Here is a 21,231-nt window from a genome sequence, read left to right as displayed (position 1 = left end):
TTAAAACCAAACAAACCCCCAGCAGAGTGCTCATCGTGCCTGCTTTCAAGATATGGCCTAGGCCCAACATTTATTCAATGGACAAGATTACTGTATACGAATCCAACTGCACAAATCTTAACAATAACGTTTCGAAACCCTTCAACCTGCAGCGCTCAACCCGACAGGGCTGTCTGCTCTCGCCGTTGCTGTTCATACTAGCTATAGAACCTCTGGCGATGGCTGCACGACAAAATACAGGAATAGTAGGTGTTAGCATTGGCGAGAGCAGTCACCTTATTTCATTATTTGCAGACGACATAATACACAATAGTGTAATTGTAGACTTTGGGCTTTTTTCTGGATATAAAATAAATAATACAAAGTCAGTAATTATGTTTCTTAATGAGGAGGAGAGGAGAAAACCTATTGTGAATACTCAGTTCACAATAGTACAGGAAGGAGTCACGTACCTAGGTATTAAAATGTTAAAATTTTGGATATTAACAATTATTAAATATTTTAACTTGTTACATCTTATGTGGCCACTGTGTGCAGCAAAGATAACAACCAAAGTTTAAAGTCCATAATTTGCAAATTATTATTTTTATTTACACTATAGACCTATGACTTTGAAAATTGAATCAGTTCTTGCCTATCAGGATATGAATCCTCTGTAAAACTTTCATAACGATATAGGAAAATATGTGTGTTACAGGCTGTTCATAAACAGACAAATAAACTGGGGTGAAAGCATAACCTCTGCCTAACTTTGTTGGCGGAGGTAATCAATAAGCGCATCGGGTCCCACATCACCACAGTATTAAATCAACAAGTACAATGGGTCACTGTTATATCAATAAGTGCATTGGATCCCACTAAACCACAGTGTTAAATAAACACGTGCATTGGGTTAAAATACCATTTAGTGTTGAAAATATGAAAGTGTATTTTCAACACTAAAGGGTTAAATGAGCAGTTAAGAATTAAAATAACAGCTTAAGAGATTTAAATAACACTTGAAGAGAGGTGAATCCATGTTGATCTGCTGAACACTAAAGGTCCATTCACACTATGACGTTAAGTGGCTGACGCTGGCCGAAATAACAAATTCTTCAAAATCTCTATGAAAAGCAGAGAAGGCTCACTCCAGGGGTCCACATTTCCTGTCTTCAATCAGGTTGATGTAGTTCAGAAAAGGGAGATGTTGTACTGGTGGAGCTTGACGTTTGGTGACAGTCCATTGACTTACTATAGGTTGTACTTCAATGTTAACCATTGGGGTGACGGGCACATTGGTAGTGCACTCCATGGAGCAGTAGTGTAGTTTGGTAGAGCTGATCGTTGACTTAACATTTGAGATATTACAGGATGTACCCTATATAAACTCGACATAACTATGCAATTTCATCACTTGCAACTGGTGTGTTGTCAAGAGAGGTTCGACATATTTCTTAATGCCCAAGGGATCCAGAAGAGGTGGCAGAGGCTGGCGGAGGCAAATGGAGCAGTAATAGCGGAGTCCAACTCTTGCTGGCAATTTAGTATGATCGTCAAAGATTTTAAGCATGTTGAAAATTTTTCTGGGGCCACAGTAAATACTAGCGCTGCCTGACTAATGCCAACTTAGCTCTTGCGGAGTCTGGCGGACCTCGGTGTTGGTCAACGGTAATCAAATTTTTACTTTCCTCGACAGACACAGGGCTAATTGAGTGTGAATGGACCATAACAAACAATTCAAACCCTCTGCCAGGTTTAACCACAAAGTGTCAAAATAACACCTTAAGAATTAAAAATTAGATGTGAAATAAATGGCAGGTACATAAACAGTCCAATTTTTGCTTTGCACTCAGTAAATTGGCATCTTTTCTTGCTCGTCTTCATTTACCTCTTCTTCCTTGCTCTGAGGTTGCACTGCTTTAATAGTACTTTCTCAGAAAATCTGTCAAAAAGCTAGCACCTATCAATAACAGTGGATCATTTGCATGGAGTGCTTGAAGATGACGTTTTCAGAAATAACAGACATATTGATACTACAACTGGCTTGTTTGCTTTTCCATTAATAGCCAGTGATCATTCGTCAACTTTAAGAGATTCACAGTGCTTCATTAAAAATTTGTGTGGTACCTTCATATAAAAGCCTCTGAATGATATAATTTGAATGGTTGGAGTGCAAAGACGTTTTCAAATTGTCCAGAATAAGGGTCACGGTACATTTAACCCTGGCTGTTTTATACACATATGCTGCATAAATAAACTGACTTGACTTTGTGACCCATAAAAATTGAGTTTCAAAATGCACATGTAAGTAACAGTTTACAGTGTGAAGGTCAGTCACGATCAGTTCCATAAGCACAATATGAAAAAATACTGGCGCCTGCCTGTGCTACCTTTCATCCTCCGTGGCAGTGAAATCCCTGTGTTGTGTGTTGGGGGGTTTGGCTGGACATTTGGGTATTGTTTTCTTTTCTTTGCTCTCCAGGTGGTATGCAAACTGTTTTTTTCTGTGGAGAAGGTGCTGGCAGAAGAGTCCTTCACCCTCATCAGAACTATTGGCTGCACCTGTGGAGGATGTTCACGTGCAGGCCTAACAACTTGCAGCACCTGTGGATGATGCTCACGTGCAGACTTAAAGACTTTCAGCTGAAGCAGATAATGAGATGGCGTTCTGCATTTAAGCCATGAGTGATTTGAGCAGAATTGCCGGGAACTCGACCTTGTGACGTTCGGTTGTAAGACGCTGAGGACCGCGCCAGGGTTTGACACATCGTGCCTGTGAAGGAGGACGGGTGAGGGACACATGCTGTCAGCACACATCGGAGAGTCAGTCTGTCGTATCCACCTGGGGGGTGTTCGGCGGTGAATCTGAGTCCAGAAGTGCCGGGCTTTGATCCATTTGGGCGCTGGAGAGCACGCCGTCCTTCACCTTGCCAAGACAGCTGACTATATATGTTGTACACGAATTATTGCACCTTATGCGTGAAACGTTGACGCCTGTGCTCCGTTTTTGATGCAATGTTCTCTGGTTTTTGCTCAGCGACCAGCTTCCTTCTCTTCTGATGGTAGCCGTGTCTCATATGTGACAAATTTGCTTCGAGGTGACGCCTTAGCTTGGGTCACTGCGTTGTGGAGCAATAACTCTCCATTGTTAGGATCCTTTAAGGATTTCTCCCGGGAGTTCCGATTGGTTTTTGACCATCCGGTGAAAACAAATACCGTTGCCCAACGGTTGCTGAATCTCAGGCAGGGGAGGCGGAGTGCGGCGGATTATTCCATTGATTTCTGAATTTTTTCTGCTCAGTCCGGTTGGAATGCCGCGGCTTTGAGAGGAGTGTTTGTGGATGGTTTGAACAATTTATTAAAAGAGGAGCTAGCAGTCCGTGACGAACCAAAAGATTTAGATGAGCTAATATCTTTGGTTATTAGTCTAGATGATCGGATAAAGGAGCGTGGATGCGAGAGAGGGCAGACATCTGAGCGGGTCTTTCTGTCTCGGGGCTTTCGCCGACACAGATCAGGGCCGCCTCTTCTTCGCCCCACTGAGACTCCTCTGACGGAACCTCTGGCTCCTCTTGCGGATGAGCCCATGCAGCTCGGACGAGGTGAAACAGCCATATTGCCCTGGTCACATAAGCGTCAAGAAAGATAACGATGATGTATCTCCAGGTGTTTTTGGACAGGCATAATATATATATATATATATATATATATATATATATATATATATGTATAAAGGGGCAGACCTCTGGTTATTTAGTTATTTGGTCTGTTTTTGTTTTCATGTAGGGGTTGTAAAGTGTTTAAGGAATTAGAGGCTGTTCTGGTTGGTTGAACGACTGGCAGTTCGGAGCTCGGCTGGACTCAGGTAATCGTATGTCTTCATTATTTGAACTTAGGTTCAAACAGCTGTTTGAACTGAGCTGTTTGAGTTCTTTGAATTAACAGTCTTTTTCAAGACTTTTTTACTTTTTTTTACTTTTTCACCGTGCTCCAACGCCTAAAGAAGACCTCTAACGGTCGAAGCATCGCGACGGAGCTCTTTTATCAGCTAACCTTCATCAGCGTTGGCAAGCTAACTAGCTTGCTAACGCTTTCGTTTTTATTTTTATTTTATTTTTTAGCACTGTTGTCGTGCTGCTCCACAGCCTGCCTAGTGGATTTTTATTTTATTTTAGCACTGTTGTCGTGTGTTACCTGTGCTGCTCCACAGCCTGTCCAGTGGATTTTTATTTTATTTTTTGGCGCTGTTGTCGTGTGTTACCTGTGCTGCTCCACAGCCTGTTCAGTGGATTTTTATTTTATTTTTTGGCGCTGTTGTCGTGCGTTGCCTGTGCTGCTCCACAGCCTGTCCAGTGGATTTTTATTTTATTTTTTACCACTGTTGTCGTGTGTTACCTGTGCTGCTCCACAGCCTGTCCAGTGGATTTTTATTTTATTTTTTACCACTGTTGTCGTGTGTTACCTGTGCTGCTCCACAGCCTGTCCAGTGGATTTTATTTTATTTTTTACCACTGTTGTCGTGTGTTACCTGTGCTGCTCCACAGCCTGTCCAGTGGATTTTTATTTTATTTTTAGCACTGTTGTCGTGTGTTACCTGTGCTGCTCCACAGCCTGTCCAGTGGATTTTTATTTTATTTTTTACCACTGTTGTCGTGTGTTACCTGTGCTGCTCCACAGCCTGTTCAGTGGATTTTTGTTTTGTTTTTTGGCACTGTTGTCGTGTGTTACCTGTGCTGCTCCGCAGCCTGTCCAGTGGATTTTTATTTTATTATTTTATTTTATTTTTTTTATTTTTTTTTTAGCACTGTTGTCGTGCGTTACCTGTGCTGCTCCACAGCCTGTCCAGTGGATTTTGATTTTATTTTTTAGCACTGTTGTCGTGCGTTACCTGTGCTGCTCCACAGCCTGTCCAGTGGATTTTTATTTAGCGCTGTTGTCGTGCGTTACCTGTGCTGCTCCACAGCCTGTCTAGTGGATTTTTATTTTTATTTAGCGCTGTTGTCGTGCGTTACCTGTGCTGCTCCACAGCCTGTCTAGTGGATTTTTATTTAGCGCTGTTGTCGTGCGTTGCCTGTGCTGCTCCACAGCCTGTCCAGTGGATTTTTATTTTTATTTTATTTTTTAGCACTGTTGTTGTGCGTTACCTGTGCTGCTCCACAGCCTGTCCAGTGGATTTTTATTTTATTTTATTTTATTTTTTACCACTGTTGTCGTGCGTTACCTGTGCTGCTCCACAGCCTGTCTAGTGGATTTTTATTTTATTTTAGCACTGTTGTCGTGCGTTACCTGTGCTGCTCCACAGCCTGTCTAGTGGATTTTTATTTGTTTTAGCACTGTTGTCGTGCGTTGCCTGTGCTGCTCCACAGCCTGTCCAGTGGATTTTGATTTTTTTTTTTTTGGCACTGTTGTCGTGTGTTACCTGTGCTGCTCCACAGCCTGTCTAGTGGATTTTTATTTTATTTTTTACCACTGTTGTCGTGTGTTACCTGTGCTGCTCCGCAGCCTGTCCAGTGGATTTTTATTTTATTATTTTATTTTATTTATTTATTTATTTATTTATTTTTTATCACTGTTGTCGTGCGTTACCTGTACTGCTCCACAGCCTGTCCAGTGGATTTTTATTTTATTTATTTATTTTATTTATTTATTTATTTTTTATCACTGTTGTCGTGCGTTACCTGTGCTGCTCCACAGCCTGTCCAGTGGATTTTTATTTTATTTTTTATTTTATTTATTTATTTATTTATTTATTTTTTATCACTGTTGTCGTGCGTTACCTGTACTGCTCCGCAGCCTGTCCAGTGGATTTTTATTTTATTATTTTATTTTATTTATTTATTTATTTTTTATCACTGTTGTCGTGCGTTACCTGTGCTGCTCCACAGCCTGTCCAGTGGATTTTTATTTTATTTTTTTATTTTATTTATTTATTTATTTATTTATTTTTTATCACTGTTGTCGTGCGTTACCTGTACTGCTCCACAGCCTGTCCAGTGGATTTTTATTTTATTTATTTATTTTATTTATTTATTTATTTTTTATCACTGTTGTCGTGCGTTACCTGTGCTGCTCCACAGCCTGTCCAGTGGATTTTTATTTTATTTTTTTATTTTATTTATTTATTTATTTATTTATTTTTTATCACTGTTGTCGTGCGTTACCTGTACTGCTCCGCAGCCTGTCCAGTGGATTTTTATTTTATTATTTTATTTTATTTATTTATTTATTTTTATCACTGTTGTCGTGCGTTACCTGTGCTGCTCCACAGCCTGTCCAGTGGATTTTTATTTTATTTTTTTATTTTATTTATTTATTTATTTATTTATTTTTTATCACTGTTGTCGTGCGTTACCTGTACTGCTCCGCAGCCTGTCCAGTGGATTTTTATTTTATTATTTTATTTTATTTATTTATTTATTTTTTATCACTGTTGTCGTGCGTTACCTGTACTGCTCCGCAGCCTGTCCAGTGGATTTTTATTTTATTATTTTATTTTATTTATTTATTTATTTTTTATCACTGTTGTCGTGTGTTACCTGTGCTGCTCCACAGCCTGTCCAGTGGATTTTTATTTTATTTTTTAGCACTGTTGTCGTGTGTTACCTGTGCTGCTCCACAGCCTGTCCAGTGGATTTTTATTTTATTTTTTACCACTGTTGTCGTGCGTTACCTGTGCTGCTCCACAGCCTGTCCAGTGGATTTTGATTTTGATTTTATTTTTTTGGGCGCTGTTGTCGTGCGTTACCTGTGCTGCTCCACAGCCTGTCTAGTGGATTTTTATTTTGTTTTAGCGCTGTTGTCGTGCGTTGCCTGTGCTGCTCCACAGCCTGTCCAGTGGATTTTTATTTAGCGCTGTTGTCGTGCGTTACCTGTGCTGCTCCACAGCCTGTCTAGTGGATTTTTATTTTGTTTTAGCGCTGTTGTCGTGCGTTGCCTGTGCTGCTCCACAGCCTGTCCAGTGGATTTTTATTTTTATTTTATTTTTTAGCACTGTTGTTGTGCGTTACCTGTGCTGCTCCACAGCCTGTCCAGTGGATTTTTATTTTTATTTTATTTTATTTTTTACCACTGTTGTCGTGCGTTACCTGTGCTGCTCCACAGCCTGTCTAGTGGATTTTTATTTTATTTTAGCACTGTTGTCGTGCGTTACCTGTGCTGCTCCACAGCCTGTCTAGTGGATTTTTATTTTGTTTTAGCACTGTTGTCGTGCGTTGCCTGTGCTGCTCCACAGCCTGTCCAGTGGATTTTGATTTTGATTTTATTTTTTTTGGCACTGTTGTCGTGTGTTACCTGTGCTGCTCCACAGCCTGTCTAGTGGATTTTTATTTTATTTTTTACCACTGTTGTCGTGTGTTACCTGTGCTGCTCCGCAGCCTGTCCAGTGGATTTTTATTTTATTATTTTATTTTATTTATTTATTTATTTATTTATTTTTTATCACTGTTGTCGTGCGTTACCTGTACTGCTCCACAGCCTGTCCAGTGGATTTTTATTTTATTTTTTTATTTTATTTATTTATTTATTTATTTATTTTTTATCACTGTTGTCGTGCGTTACCTGTGCTGCTCCACAGCCTGTCCAGTGGATTTTTATTTTATTTTTTTATTTTATTTATTTATTTATTTATTTATTTTTTATCACTGTTGTCGTGCGTTACCTGTACTGCTCCACAGCCTGTCCAGTGGATTTTTATTTTATTTTTTAGCACTGTTGTCGTGCGTTACCTGTGCTGCTCCACAGCCTGTCCAGTGGATTTTTATTTTATTTTTTACCACTGTTGTCGTGCGTTACCTGTGCTGCTCCACAGCCTGTCCAGTGGATTTTTATTTAGCGCTGTTGTCGTGCGTTACCTGTGCTGCTCCACAGCCTGTCTAGTGGATTTTTATTTTGTTTTAGCACTGTTGTCGTGCGTTGCCTGTGCTGCTCCACAGCCTGTCCAGTGGATTTTTATTTTTATTTTATTTTATTTTTTAGCACTGTTGTTGTGCGTTACCTGTGCTGCTCCACAGCCTGTCTAGTGGATTTTTATTTTATTTTAGCACTGTTGTCGTGCGTTACCTGTGCAGCTCCACAGCCTGTCTAGTGGATTTTTATTTTATTTTAGCACTGTTGTCGTGCGTTACCTGTGCTGCTCCACAGCCTGTCTAGTGTCGGATTCCCTGTTTGGGAATCCGCTAGCTTAGCGTAGCTACTAGCTCTTAGCCGTTTTAGCATGGCGGCTTCTCCTGTCTCTCCCGTACTTTTCTGCTCTGGGTGTGAAATGTTTAGTTATTCCTCGGCCTCTTTTAGCAGTAACGGTACATGTAATAAGTGCAGCTTATTCGTAGCTTTGGAGGCCAGGCTGGGCGAATTGGAGGCTCGGCTCCGCACCGTGGAAAATTCTACAGCTAGCCAGGCCCCTGTAGTCGGTGCGGACCAAGGTAGCTTAGCCGCCGTTAGTTCCCCCCTGGCAGACCCCGTGCAGTCGGGAAGGCAGGCTGACTGGGTGACTGTGAGGAGGAAGCGTAGCCCTAAACAGAAGCCCCGTGTACACCGTCAACCCGTTCACATCTCTAACCGTTTTTCCCCACTCGACGATACACTCGCCGAGGATCAAACTCTGGTTATTGGCGACTCTGTTTTGAGAAATGTGAAGTTAGCGACACCAGCAACCATTGTCAATTGTCTTCCGGGGGCCAGAGCAGGCGACATCAAAGGACATTTGAAATTGCTGGCTAAGGCTAAGCGTAAATTTGGTAAGATTGTAATTCACGTCGGCAGTAATGACACTCGGTTACGCCAATCGGAGGTCACTAAAATTAACATTGAATCGGTGTGTAACTTTGCAAAAACAATGTCGGACTCTGTTGTTTTCTCTGGGCCCCTCCCCAATCAGACCGGGAGTGACATGTTTAGCCGCATGTTCTCCTTGAATTGCTGGCTGTCTGAGTGGTGTCCAAAAAATGAGGTGGGCTTCATTGATAATTGGCAAAGCTTCTGGGGAAAACCTGGTCTTGTTAGGAGAGACGGCATCCATCCCACTTTAGAGGGAGCAGCTCTCATTTCTAGAAATCTGGCCAATTTTTGGGATCCTCCAAACTGTGACTGTCTAGCGTTGGGACCAGGAGGCAGAGCTGTGGTCTTATACACCTCTCTGCAGCTTCTCTCCCCCTGCCATCCCCCTATTACCCCATCCCCGTAGAGACGGTGCCTGCTCCCAGACCACCAATAACTAGCAAAAATCTATTTAAGCATAAAAATTCAAAAAGAAAAAATAATATAGCACCTTCAATTGCACCACAGACTAAAACAGTTAAATGTGGTGATGTAGCAGGATGAATATGTTAGTTTAAATGAGTCAACACCCCCGAGTCACACTAACTGTCAGAATGCTCGTAGCACGGGCCGGGGCGGAGGATTAGCAGCAATCTTCCATTCCAGCTTATTAATTAATCAAAAACCTAGACAGAGCTTTAATTCATTTGAAAGCTTGTCTCTTAGTCTTGTCCATCCAAATTGGAAGTCCCAAAAACCAGTTTTATTTGTTATTATCTATCGTCCACCTGGTCGTTACTGTGAGTTTCTCTGTGAATTTTCAGACCTTTTGTCTGACTTAGTGCTTAGCTCAGATAAGATAATTATAGTGGGCGATTTTAACATCCACACAGATGCTGAGAATGACAGCCTCAACACTGCATTAATCTATTATTAGACTCTATCGGCTTTGCTCAAAAAGTAAATGAGTCCACCCACCACTTTAATCATATTTTAGATCTTGTTCTGACTTATGGTATGGAAATAGAAGACTTAACAGTATTCCCTGAAAACTCCCTTTTGTCTGATCATTTTTTAATAACATTTACATTTACCCTGATGGACTACCCTGCAGTGGGGAATAAGTTTCATTACACTAGAAGTCTTTCAGAAAGCGCTGTAACTAGGTTTAAGGATATGATTCCTTCTTTATGTTCTCTAATGTCATATACCAACACAGAGCAGAGTAGCTACCTAAACTCTGTAAGTGAGATAGAGTATCTTGTCAATAGTTTTACATCCTCATTGAAGACAACTTTGGATGCTGTAGCTCCTCTGAAAAAGAGAGCTTTAAATCAGAAGTGTCTGACTCCGTGGTATAACTCACAAACTCGTAGCTTAAAGCAGATAACCCGTAAGTTGGAGAGGAAATGGCGTCTCACTAATTTAGAAGATCTTCACTTAGCCTGGAAAAAGAGTTTGTTGCTCTATAAGAAAGCCCTTCGTGAAGCTAGGACATCTTTCTACTCATCACTAATTGAAGAAAATAAGAACAACCCCAGGTTTCTTTTCAGCACTGTAGCCAGGCTGACAAAGAGTCAGAGCTCTATTGAGCTGAGTATTCCATTAACTTTAACTAGTAATGACTTCGTGACTTTCTTTGCTAACAAAATTTTGACTATTAGAGAAAAAATTACTCATAACCATCCCAAAGATGTATCGTTATCTTTGGCTGCTTTCAGTGATGCCGGTATTTGGTTAGACTCTTTCTCTCCGATTGTTCTGTCTGAGTTATTTTCATTAGTTACTTCATCCAAACCATCAACATGCTTATTAGACCCCATTCCTGCCAGGCTGCTCAAGGAAGTCCTACCATTATTTAATGCTTCAATCTTAAATATGATCAATCTATCTTTGTTAGTTGGTTATGTACCACAGGCCTTTAAGGTGGCAGTAATTAAACCATTACTTAAAAAGCCATCACTTGACCCAGCTATCTTAGCTAATTATAGGCCAATCTCCAACCTTCCTTTTCTCTCAAAGATTCTTGAGAGGGTAGTTGTAAAACAGCTAACTGATCACCTGCAGAGGAATGGTCTATTTGAAGAGTTTCAGTCAGGTTTTAGAATTCATCATAGTACAGAAACAGCATTAGTGAAGGTTACAAATGATCTTCTTATGGCTTCGGACAGTGGACTTATCTCTGTGCTTGTTCTGTTGGACCTCAGTGCTGCTTTTGATACTGTTGACCATAAAATTTTATTACAGAGATTAGAGCATGTCATAGGTATTAAAGGCATTGCGCTGCGGTGGTTTGAATCATATTTGTCTAATAGATTACAGTTTGTTCATGTAAATGGGGAATCTTCTTCACAGACTAAAGTTAATTATGGAGTTCCACAAGGTTCTGTGCTAGGACCAATTTTATTCACTTTATACATGCTTCCCTTGGGCAGTATTATTAGACGGTATTGCTTAAATTTTCATTGTTACGCAGATGATACCCAGCTTTATCTATCCATGAAGCCAGAGGATACGCACCAATTAGCTAAACTGCAGGATTGTCTTACAGACATAAAGACATGGATGACCTCTAATTTCCTGCTTTTAAACTCAGATAAAACTGAAGTTATTGTACTTGGCCCCACAAATCTTAGAAGCATGGTGTCTAACCAGATCGTTACTCTGGATGGCATTTCCCTGATCTCTAGTAATACTGTGAGAAATCTTGGAGTTATTTTTGATCAGGATATGTCATTCAAAGCGCATATTAAACAAATATGTAGGACTGCCTTTTTGCATTTACGCAATATCTCTAAAATCAGAAAGGTCTTGTCTCAGAGTGATGCTGAAAAACTAATTCATGCATTTGTTTCCTCTAGGCTGGACTATTGTAATTCATTATTATCAGGTTGTCCTAAAAGTTCCCTAAAAAGCCTTCAGTTGGTTCAGAATGCTGCAGCTAGAGTACTGACGGGGACTAGCAGGAGAGAGCATATCTCACCCGTGTTGGCCTCCCTTCATTGGCTTCCTGTTAATGCTAGAATAGAATTTAAAATTCTTCTTCTTACTTATAAGGTTTTGAATAATCAGGTCCCATCTTATCTTAGGGACCTCATAGTACCATATTACCCCATTAGAGCGCTTCGCTCTCAGACTGCGGGCTTACTTGTAGTTCCTAGGGTTTGTAAGAGTAGAATGGGAGGCAGAGCCTTCAGCTTTCAGGCTCCTCTCCTGTGGAACCAGCTCCCAATTCAGATCAGGGAGACAGATACCCTCTCTACTTTTAAGATTAGGCTTAAAACTTTCCTTTTCGCTAAGGCTTATAGTTAGGGCTGGATCGGGTGACCCTGGACCATCCCTTGGTTATGTTGCTTTAGACGTAGACTGTGTTTCATAATTATTGTATGGCCTTGCCTTGCAATGTGGAGCGCCTTGGGGCAACTGTTTGTTGTGATTTGGCGCTATACAAGAAAAAAGTTGATTGATTGATTGATTGTTTTTTATTTCCCTGTTTCCCTAACCCCAACCTCACGTACTCTAAGACCGTTTGTCTTTTGGGTTGTGGGGTGGTGCAGGTTGGTTACGCTGAGCGTTTCTCAGAAAACCTCTGCGCCTAGGGGGGAGTTGTCAGGGGCGTTGTTTTGGTTTGGTTGATACCCGGTTCCACTCCAGCCCCGGTGGGCCTTTGACCGTTCATCATTTGCGTTACCGGGGTGTAGTGCAGCGGGAACGTACCTCAGTCGGAGTGGTGGGCCGATCTGTGCCGTTCGCCATTTCGGTAGTTCCACCCCTCCCGATAGGCTGGTGGTATGGTCGGTTTAGGGGCACTGGACGTATTTCCAGTTTTCCGCTGCACTTTGGGGATAGGACTGGGTTAGTTTTTCCTGTTTCCTTGGTAGTTTTGTGCCGTTCACCGAAATTGTACTGACGATAGGCTCTGGGAGTAATCTGTGGTCTTTCGGGGTGCTGGGGAGGGTAACAGGGTTTCCGGTTGTTTTATTTGCCCCCGGGGTGGTTTAATGGAGTCCGCCGGGGGTTGGATTTTTGTGTTTTTTATGTTTCCTTCCAGGTTCCACCTCCAGGGTTGATGGGACGGTCCTCTGGGGGGGGAATTGATTGTGAGGCTGGCTAGCCAAGTGTGGCCTGGTCTGGGGTTCCTGGGTTGTGGGGAGGGTGCCTCCTGGGGCTGATGGTACAGTCCTCTGGGGGGCGCTGTTGCTCCATGTATACCTGGGGACCTCTGTGGGATTCCGGCTTTGGTTATTACTCCTGGAACTAGCGGTAAAGGTCTTCTGGGGGGTGTTGAGCACTGCACGTTGTCTGGAGGGGTTGTTTGTTATTTTTCTTTGTGAAATTGTGTTTGTATTGTGTTGTCGGGGCTATGTTGGGTTATTGGATTTGGGAGTTTTTCTTTTCTTCCCGGGGTTGGATGGGACGGTCCCCTGGGGAGGGTTTGGGTGGGTTTTGTATTTTTCTTGTATGTTAGGTTGTACTTGGGACTCTTTTGGGGTTTTTGTTGATGCCAGCCGGCCTTCCAGCCACGGTGCCCTGTCCTGCTGTCTGCTGTGGACTTTGGGGGCGTTACACCGTCTGCTTCCTGTCGTGGACCCTGGAGGGAGGTGCTGTTCTCGGGCCTGGTCTGTTCGGTCGCCAGGAGGCTTCCTGTTGATGGGAGGGTACTGTTGTGTGTTGGGGGGTTTGGCTGGACATTTGGGTGTTGTTTTCTTTTCTTTGCTCTCCAGGTGGTATGCAAACTGTTTTTTTCTGTGGAGAAGGTGCTGGCGGAAGAGTCCTTCACCCTCATCAGAACTATTGGCTGCACCTGTGGAGGATGTTCACGTGCAGGCCTAACAACTTGCAGCACCTGTGGATGATGCTCACATGCAGACTTAAAGACTTTCAGCTGAAGCAGATAATGAGATGGCGTTCTGCATTTAAGCCATGAGTGATTTGAGTAGAATTGCCGGGAACTCGACCTTGTGATGTTCGGTTGTGAGACGCTGAGGACCGCGCCGGGGTTTGACACATTGTGCCTGTGAAGGAGGACGGGTGAGGGACACATGCTGTCAGCACACATCGGAGAGTCAGTTTGTCGTATCCACCTGGGGGGTGTTCGGCGGTGAATCTGAGTCCAGAAGTGCCGGGCTTTGATCCATTTGGGCGCTGGAGAGCGCGCCGTCCTTCACCTTGCCAAGACAGCTGACTATTTATGTTGTACACGAATTATTGGACATGAGGGGGAATAAATTTGTTTCTTGGAACCGCTTTCTGGTTATTTAGCGCTGGGCCATTGTCAGATGCTGGTTCGGTTCTCTGACCCGCGTCAGCACATAACACCCTGGGTTTCACTGCCATGGCAATTCTTGTGGTGTTACTTGATTGAGCTCTTCACCTGATATACCTTTCCTGTAAGTTTAGTGTCCCGGCATAGGGCTTTCTATTTAAGAACAATCACGCTAAGGAGAAAATCAGAAAATTTGGTCTGTGACCCTGAGCTATAGTTCAAGGTTATCCATTTTTGTAACTTCACCGAGGTCTTGACTTGATACACTTTTCCTGTACATGTGATGACAGTAGGACTCTCTACTCAAGAGCAACTGTGCTAACAAGCCCAACCACTCAGCCACTGGAAAGATGACAATACCCTGTTCAGCCTAGAGTGAGGGGTAACAATGTACAACCCCTGTGGTGTCTTGTTGAGCCCTACCTGTCTCAGACCTAGAAGTGTCATATACAGGCCTCGAGGTCAGTTGGGCCAGTGCTTATTCATGGATAACAGCATGAAGTGGATAAGAATCAGCAACTGGAGGAGTGTCACAGGTTACTTGCCCAGCCAAAGCTATCACCCATTTATACTTCTGTGCATGGGGGCAAAGCAAATTAAGTGTCTTATTCAATGGTGGAGATACAGGTAGCCTGAGGCACAAAACCTGGAATAAAACATACTTTAAGTCACATAGCAGTCCTGAAGTCTGCTGGTGCAGGTGCTTATCCCCCAATTCTGCTCTACAGTACAGGGTAAAAAGTATTTAGTCAGTCCCTGATTGTGTAAGATCTCCTACTTAGAAGGATGAGAGAGATCTGTAATTTTCATCATAGGTACACGTCAACTTTGAGAGACAAAATTAGAAAAAAAAAATCACATTGTAGAATTTTTAAAGAATTTATTTGTAAATTATGGTAGAAAATAAGTATTTGGTCAATAACAAAAGTTCAATTCAATACTTTGTAACATAATCTTTGTTAGTAGTGACAGAGGTCAAACATTTCCTGTAAGTCTTCACCAGGTTTGCACACATTGTAACTGGTATTTTGGTCCAATCCTCCATGCAGATCTCCTCTAGAGCAGTGATGTTTTGGGGCAGTCACTGGGCAACATGGACTTTCAACTCCCTCAACAAATTTTCTTTGGGGTTGAGGTCTGGAGACTGGATTGGCCACTCCAGCACACTGAAATGCTTTTTACGGAGCCACTCCTTCGTTGCCTGAGCAGTGTGTTTGGGATCATTGTCATGCTGGAAGACCCTGTCACATTGCATCTTCAATGCTCTCACTGATAGAAGAAGGTTTTGGCTTAAAATCTCATGATACATGGCCACATTCATTCTTCCCTTAACACAGATCAGTCATCCTGTCCCATTTGCAGACAAACAGCCCCAATGCATGAAGTTTCCACCACCATGCTTCATAGAAGATATGGTGTTCTTGGAATGCAACTCAGCATTCTTCTTCCTCCAAACACGGTGAGTTGAGTTTTTACCAAAAAAGTTCTATTTTGATTTCTCCCAATCCTCTTCTGGATCATATGCTCTCTGGCAAACTTCAGACAGGCCTGGACATGTACTGGCTTAAGCAGGGGGACACGCCTGGCACTGCAGGATTTGAGTCCCTCTCTGCATAGTGTGTAGCCTATGTAACTTTGGTCCCAGCTCTCTGCAGGTCATTCATCAAGTCCCTCCATGTAGTTCTGGAATTCTTGTTCACCGTTCTCATGATCATTTTGACCCCACGGGATGACATCTTGCGTGGAGCCCCAGATCGAGGGAGATTATCAATGGTCTTGTATGTCTTCCATTTTCTTACAATTGCTCCCACAGTTAATTTATTCACACCAACCTGCTTGACTATTTTAGATTCACTCTTCCCAGCCTGTTGTACATCTACAATTTTCTTCCTGGTGTCCTTTGACAGCTCTTTGGTCTTGACCATGGTTGAGTTTGGAGTCTGACTGTTTGAGACTGTGGACAGGTGTCTTTTATACAGATAACGAGTTCAAACAGGTGCATTAATAGAGGTAACAGGTGGAGGACATAAAAGCTTCTTAAAGAAGAAGTTACAGGTCTGTGAGAGCTAGAAATCTTGCTTGTTTGTGGGTGACCAAATACTTATTTTCCACCATAACTTCCAAATAAATTCTTTAAAAATCCTACAATGTGATTCCTTGGATTTTTTTCCTCATTTTGTCTCTCATAGTTGAAGTGTACCTATGATGAAAATTACAGACCTCTCTCATCTTTCTAAGTAGAAGAACTTGTACAATCAGGGGCTGACTAAATGCATTTTGGCCCCAAAGTACGAGGTCTCTTAGATAATAAACCGACCCTTTTATTTTTTTTTTTAACTATATGGATTTGAATGACATGCGATTATACCAATCATGCTTGAACCCTCGTGCGCATGCGTGAGTTTTTTCACGCGTGTCGGTGACGTCATTTCCCTGTGGGCAGGCCTTGAGTGAGATGTGGTCCCGCCCTCTCGGCTGAATTCCTTTGTTTCACACGCTGCGCGAGACGGCGCGCGTTGCTTTATCAAAATTTTTTCTGGACCTGTGAGGAATATCCGAGTGGACACTATTCGAGAAATTAAGCTGGTTTTCTGTGAAAAGTTGTGATGGCTGATGAGAGATTATGGGGTGTTTCTGTCGGTGTAAGGACTTCCCACGGAGCGGGACGTCCTGCAGCGCTTCCAGGCGCCGTCGTCGGCCTGTTTCGACCTGAAAACATCCTAATTTAAGGCTTAATTCACCCAGGACATCGTGAGAGAACAGAGAAGATTCAGAAGAGGCCGGCATGAGGAATTTATGCGGACATTCCACTGTTTAAGGACATTTTTTTAATGAAAGACGTACGCGCAAATTCGCCGAGTTGTTTCCGTGACGACTCGGCAAATCTGTGTGCGCTGCGACAGGAAAAACACCTCCGTGTTGAAAACCATTTGTAGAATTCAGGCGGCTTTTAATGGCTTTCAACAAGTGAGTAACTGAGAAATTGTTTAACAGCTTGGGCATGTTCCAACTTGCCCGTTAAGATTTCCAACGGAGGTGTTTTTCCTGCCGCGACCCCCCGCGGTCGGGTCCAGCCCGACATGCGACTCTGCCCGCACGTTCTTTCATTACAAAATGACCGTTAACAATGGAATGTCCGAATAAACTCCTCATGCCGACTTCTTCTGAAAATTCTCTGTTCTCTGACGACTTACTGCGTCAACAGAGCCTGAAATGTGGAAGTTTTCAACTTGAAACTGCGAGACGCTGCCGCCTCGAAGCGCAGATCACCGTCAGGCGCCGTGGACCGTCCTTAAAGCGACACTACCAGACCAAAATCTCTCATCAGTCGTTAAAATTTTTACCGAAAACCAGCTGAATTTATTGAATGGTGTCCACTCAGTTGTGCCTTACAGTTTTGAAAAAATTTTTATCAAACAAAGCAACAGTCTCTGAGCCATTCCTAGACAATGAAAAAAATCGACGAGCGGGTGGACGACTCCTCACTCAAAGACTGCCCACAGGCGAATGACGTAACCGACAGGCGTGAAAAAACTCTCGCATGCCCACGAGGGTTCAAGCATGTCTGATGTAATCACACGTGATTCAAATCCATATGGTTTTTGAAAAAAATAATAAGGTCGGATACTTTTCTAATAGACCTCGTATATGTTGGTAGTTCAGCTTCCATCCCACAAAGACACCTGCTCAGGGTGTCTGGGATGGTACCGGCCTTGGCTAGGCAGGACTCTTGTCCCATACAGGGCAGTTGTTGACTCATATTTGCTTCACACTGCAGAAACCAGAACTACAAACCAGTCTGATGGGTCACAAACTGATCTGGTCAGGCCTACAATCTCTCTCCTACGCAAATGCAATGACAACAGAACTTTCAGTGACTTTGAAGACCTGTTGGATCCATTAGCTGTTTAGACCATTTAATTTGAAATGCAAATGATATAAATAGGGAGGAAAAAATGTTTGCCCTCATGGAAGCAGGGACTGAGAGATTATCTTTACAAGAGGATTTAAAGCAAAATTTACCTAATTCTGAGATTCTGTCAATTTTATACGTATAATGGATTTTGTCCATTTTATACATGAAGGATTTTGTCCGTTTTATGCATATAAGGGATTTCGATTATCACAGACAAAATTTGCTGCTCCACCTGATTCATTATACGCAAGTTTTACTGTAGATTTATTTTTTATTTCTTGCTGAAGTTACACTCTGTAATGGAACTAAAACAAAGAAATTGACATTTGGAAATGACAAGAAATAAAGTCTGCTGTTTTTCTGTGCAGCAGTCAGAGTGTCAGTTAGTGTGCCTGTGTGAGGCAGCCTACATGATGATTCCAAACATATGCGAGCTGTGGAGATGTGCAGAGCAGAGTTCATGTCTTGGCTGAGACACTAATTAAGGAAGAGTGATTTGGACTAATAGGATCTCAGTCTATGCACCAAGGTCAGCTCCTTGGAGAACAGAATGATGATCAGTTCAGAGACCTGGCATTACGTCTCCCACCAAACAAACCCCAACTCCAATAATACCTCAACACAAATGATTCTGATTTCATATCTGTCCCTTTAAGCTTTCAGAACTACTCCTGTTGTGGTTTTCAAAGCTGTGGCTCTGTTTCATTTTGCTTTCTCTCATTTTCCTCTTTGTGTCACTTCTCACACCAGAAGCTCTTGAATTACTGATGGGCTGTAGAGCTGGTGAAATTTCTCCCACTGACGACTTGTTTGTTAGTCTGGGTTTGTATGTTTTCCATGTGTGTCTATGCAAGTGGGCTTTTGTGCAGTTGAGTTTGGTTAATCAAGTCTGATGGTTCATCACTGATTATCGGAGCACAAACCACAGAGAAGAAAAGATGTGCACGATTTCCAAATTAGGCCTTGCAACCAATGATTATTATTCATATTGATGAATGTGTTTATATTATTCAGATTCCGTTTGTAGCAAGTAGGAAAATGGCAAGTTGGAAACAAGTCTTTCTTTTGTTATATTATTATTATATTTTCCCTCTCTCTCGGTGAAAAATTCTTGAATTCTAAAGGGTAGTTGCTTATTTTTCACTTTATGCATTAACTGAATAGTCTTAAACGCAATCATATCATGGAGTTTTAATGTTTTAGATTTAATGAACAATGGGTTGGTGTGGTCCCGATAACCTGCATTGTGAATTCTTCTTAATGCTCTTTTTTGGAGAATGAATAATGGTTGCAGTGACGTTTCGTAATTGTTGCCCCAAACTAGGGTGCAACCAATGAACAATACAGAGTATGTAGTGCTTTGCAATCAAGAATATGCTTTGCTTTATTTAACACTGCAATACTTTTTGATACTTTCTTTTGAATATGTTGAATATGAGCTTTCCAATTAATTCTTTCATCAATAATGACACCTAAAAACTTATTCTCTTTGACCCGTTCTATGATTACCCCTTGTATATTTAACTGAATTTGTATGTCTTTTTTATGATTTCCAAATAACATTAGTTTAGTTTTAGACAAATTAAGTGATAATTTGTTACTATCAAACCATCTCTTTAACTTTATCATTTTAATTTCTAAATCAGATAATAATTCGTGCAAACCTTCTCCTGAACAAAACAGATTTGTATCATCTGCAAAGAGAACTGCTTTAAATAGATCCAAAACTTTGCACAAAATAAATAATTTTGGTCCCAACACAGAACCCTGGGTAAGCCCACAAATGATGTCCAGATATGAAGAACAGTCGTCCCTGAGTTTAACAAACTGCGTCCAGTTTTGTAAGTAACTTTTAATCCAGTTCAGAGCCACCCTCTGATCCCGTACAGTGCCATCTTCTGAAATAATATGTTGTGATCTATTGTATCAAAAGCGTTTCTTAGGTCAATGAATAAAACTCCTACTATTTCCCTTTGATCTATATGTTTATTGATCTCTTCTACTGAATCATGCAGTGCCAGTGCAGTGGATCTTTTCACTCTAAAACCATACTGACTTTCATCAAGCAAGTTGTGCTGTTCTATAAATCCATCCAATCTGTTATTATAAAGTTTTTCCAGTATCTTTGAAAATTGTGACAATAGAGACACAGGCTGATAATTAGTAAAGAGATGTTTGCTACCAGATTTAAATAAAGGTATCACTTTTGCCATTTTCATACAATTAGGAACAATTCCAGTTTGAAATGATTTATTGAAAATATGTGCTAATGGTTTTGCAATTTCAGTAATTATTTGCTTTACTAAAGACATATGAACATCATTATAGTATTTTGACTTTTTACTTTTACATGTACTAACTACATTAACAATTTCCCTTTCAACTACTGGGCCAAGAAACATTGTGTGTGGGTTTCTGTTGAGAATTTTCCCATGGGCTGTGTGGAATTTCAGCTGCCAGATCTGGCCCAACATTAGCGAAAAATTTATTGAAACTATTCACTACCTGGCTCATGTTATATTCATCTTTGTTCTTATAAGTAAAGTATTTAGGATAGTTATTTGATTTGGGTTTATTTGATATAATACTATTCAGAATGTTTCCTTTATGTTGTTTTATTATCATTTAGTATTTTTTCAAAGTACATTTTTTTTTACAGTTTCGCATAATAGTTGTTCATTTGTTTTTATAGTTCTTATATTTAATCTCTGCCTCTCTTGATTTACTTTTAATGAATTCTCTATATAGCATATTTTTCTTCTTACAAGCCTTATGAAGACCTTTTGTTACCCATGAGTTGGCTTTATCTTTATTATTTTTACTATACTGTATAACTGGACATTTTTTGTTGTATATATTGATAAATATGTAAAAATCATTGTTAAAGGCAGTGATAGCTTCTTCTGATTGCATTCGCTTACAGTATAGAATTTTCTCAGTACATTTTTTTTATTTAAATTAAGATCAGTTACAATAAAGATTGGCAAATGGTCACTAATATCATTGATTAATAGGCCACTTAATGTTTTTGTATCAATATCATTTCTAAGTATGTTATCAATGAGAGTAGCTGAATGTGAAGTTATTCTTGAAGGCCTAGTAATTTTTGGATATAGGTTGTATCATCAACCTCTGTAAACCAAGTTTCAGTTACAGCAATTACACTAAAAGGTTGACAAAATTGTTTTAAATAATATATCTTCACAAAGTTTAAATATAGAGTCCTACTGTTAAAATGGATTAATGAGAGTTTCCCATCACTTTTAATGCAGCTGTTGTATTGGTCCTCAGTGTAATGCTGACAGTTACTATTTAT

At 41.2% G+C, this 21,231-nt stretch overlaps 1 protein-coding gene and 1 long non-coding RNA gene across 2 annotated transcripts in view; both read right to left on the bottom strand.

Annotated features, from left to right (window-relative positions):
- The window catches only part of asic2 (acid-sensing (proton-gated) ion channel 2), a 1,153,097-nt gene that overhangs the window by 906,583 nt on the left and 225,283 nt on the right, over positions 1 to 21,231 (bottom strand). The window lies entirely within an intron of this gene.
- On the bottom strand, positions 1,651 to 15,507 carry LOC117527338. Its single transcript, XR_004565499.1, has 3 exons — positions 15,307 to 15,507; positions 9,185 to 9,190; positions 1,651 to 1,662 (listed from the first exon to the last, which is right to left on the bottom strand). It is a non-coding gene; the product is annotated as an uncharacterized LOC117527338 (long non-coding RNA).

The sequence above is a fragment of the Thalassophryne amazonica genome, chromosome 16 (assembly GCF_902500255.1).
Source record: "Thalassophryne amazonica chromosome 16, fThaAma1.1, whole genome shotgun sequence".
NCBI lineage: Eukaryota > Metazoa > Chordata > Actinopteri > Batrachoidiformes > Batrachoididae > Thalassophryne > Thalassophryne amazonica.
This window is presented reverse-complemented; position numbering and strand designations above follow the sequence as displayed.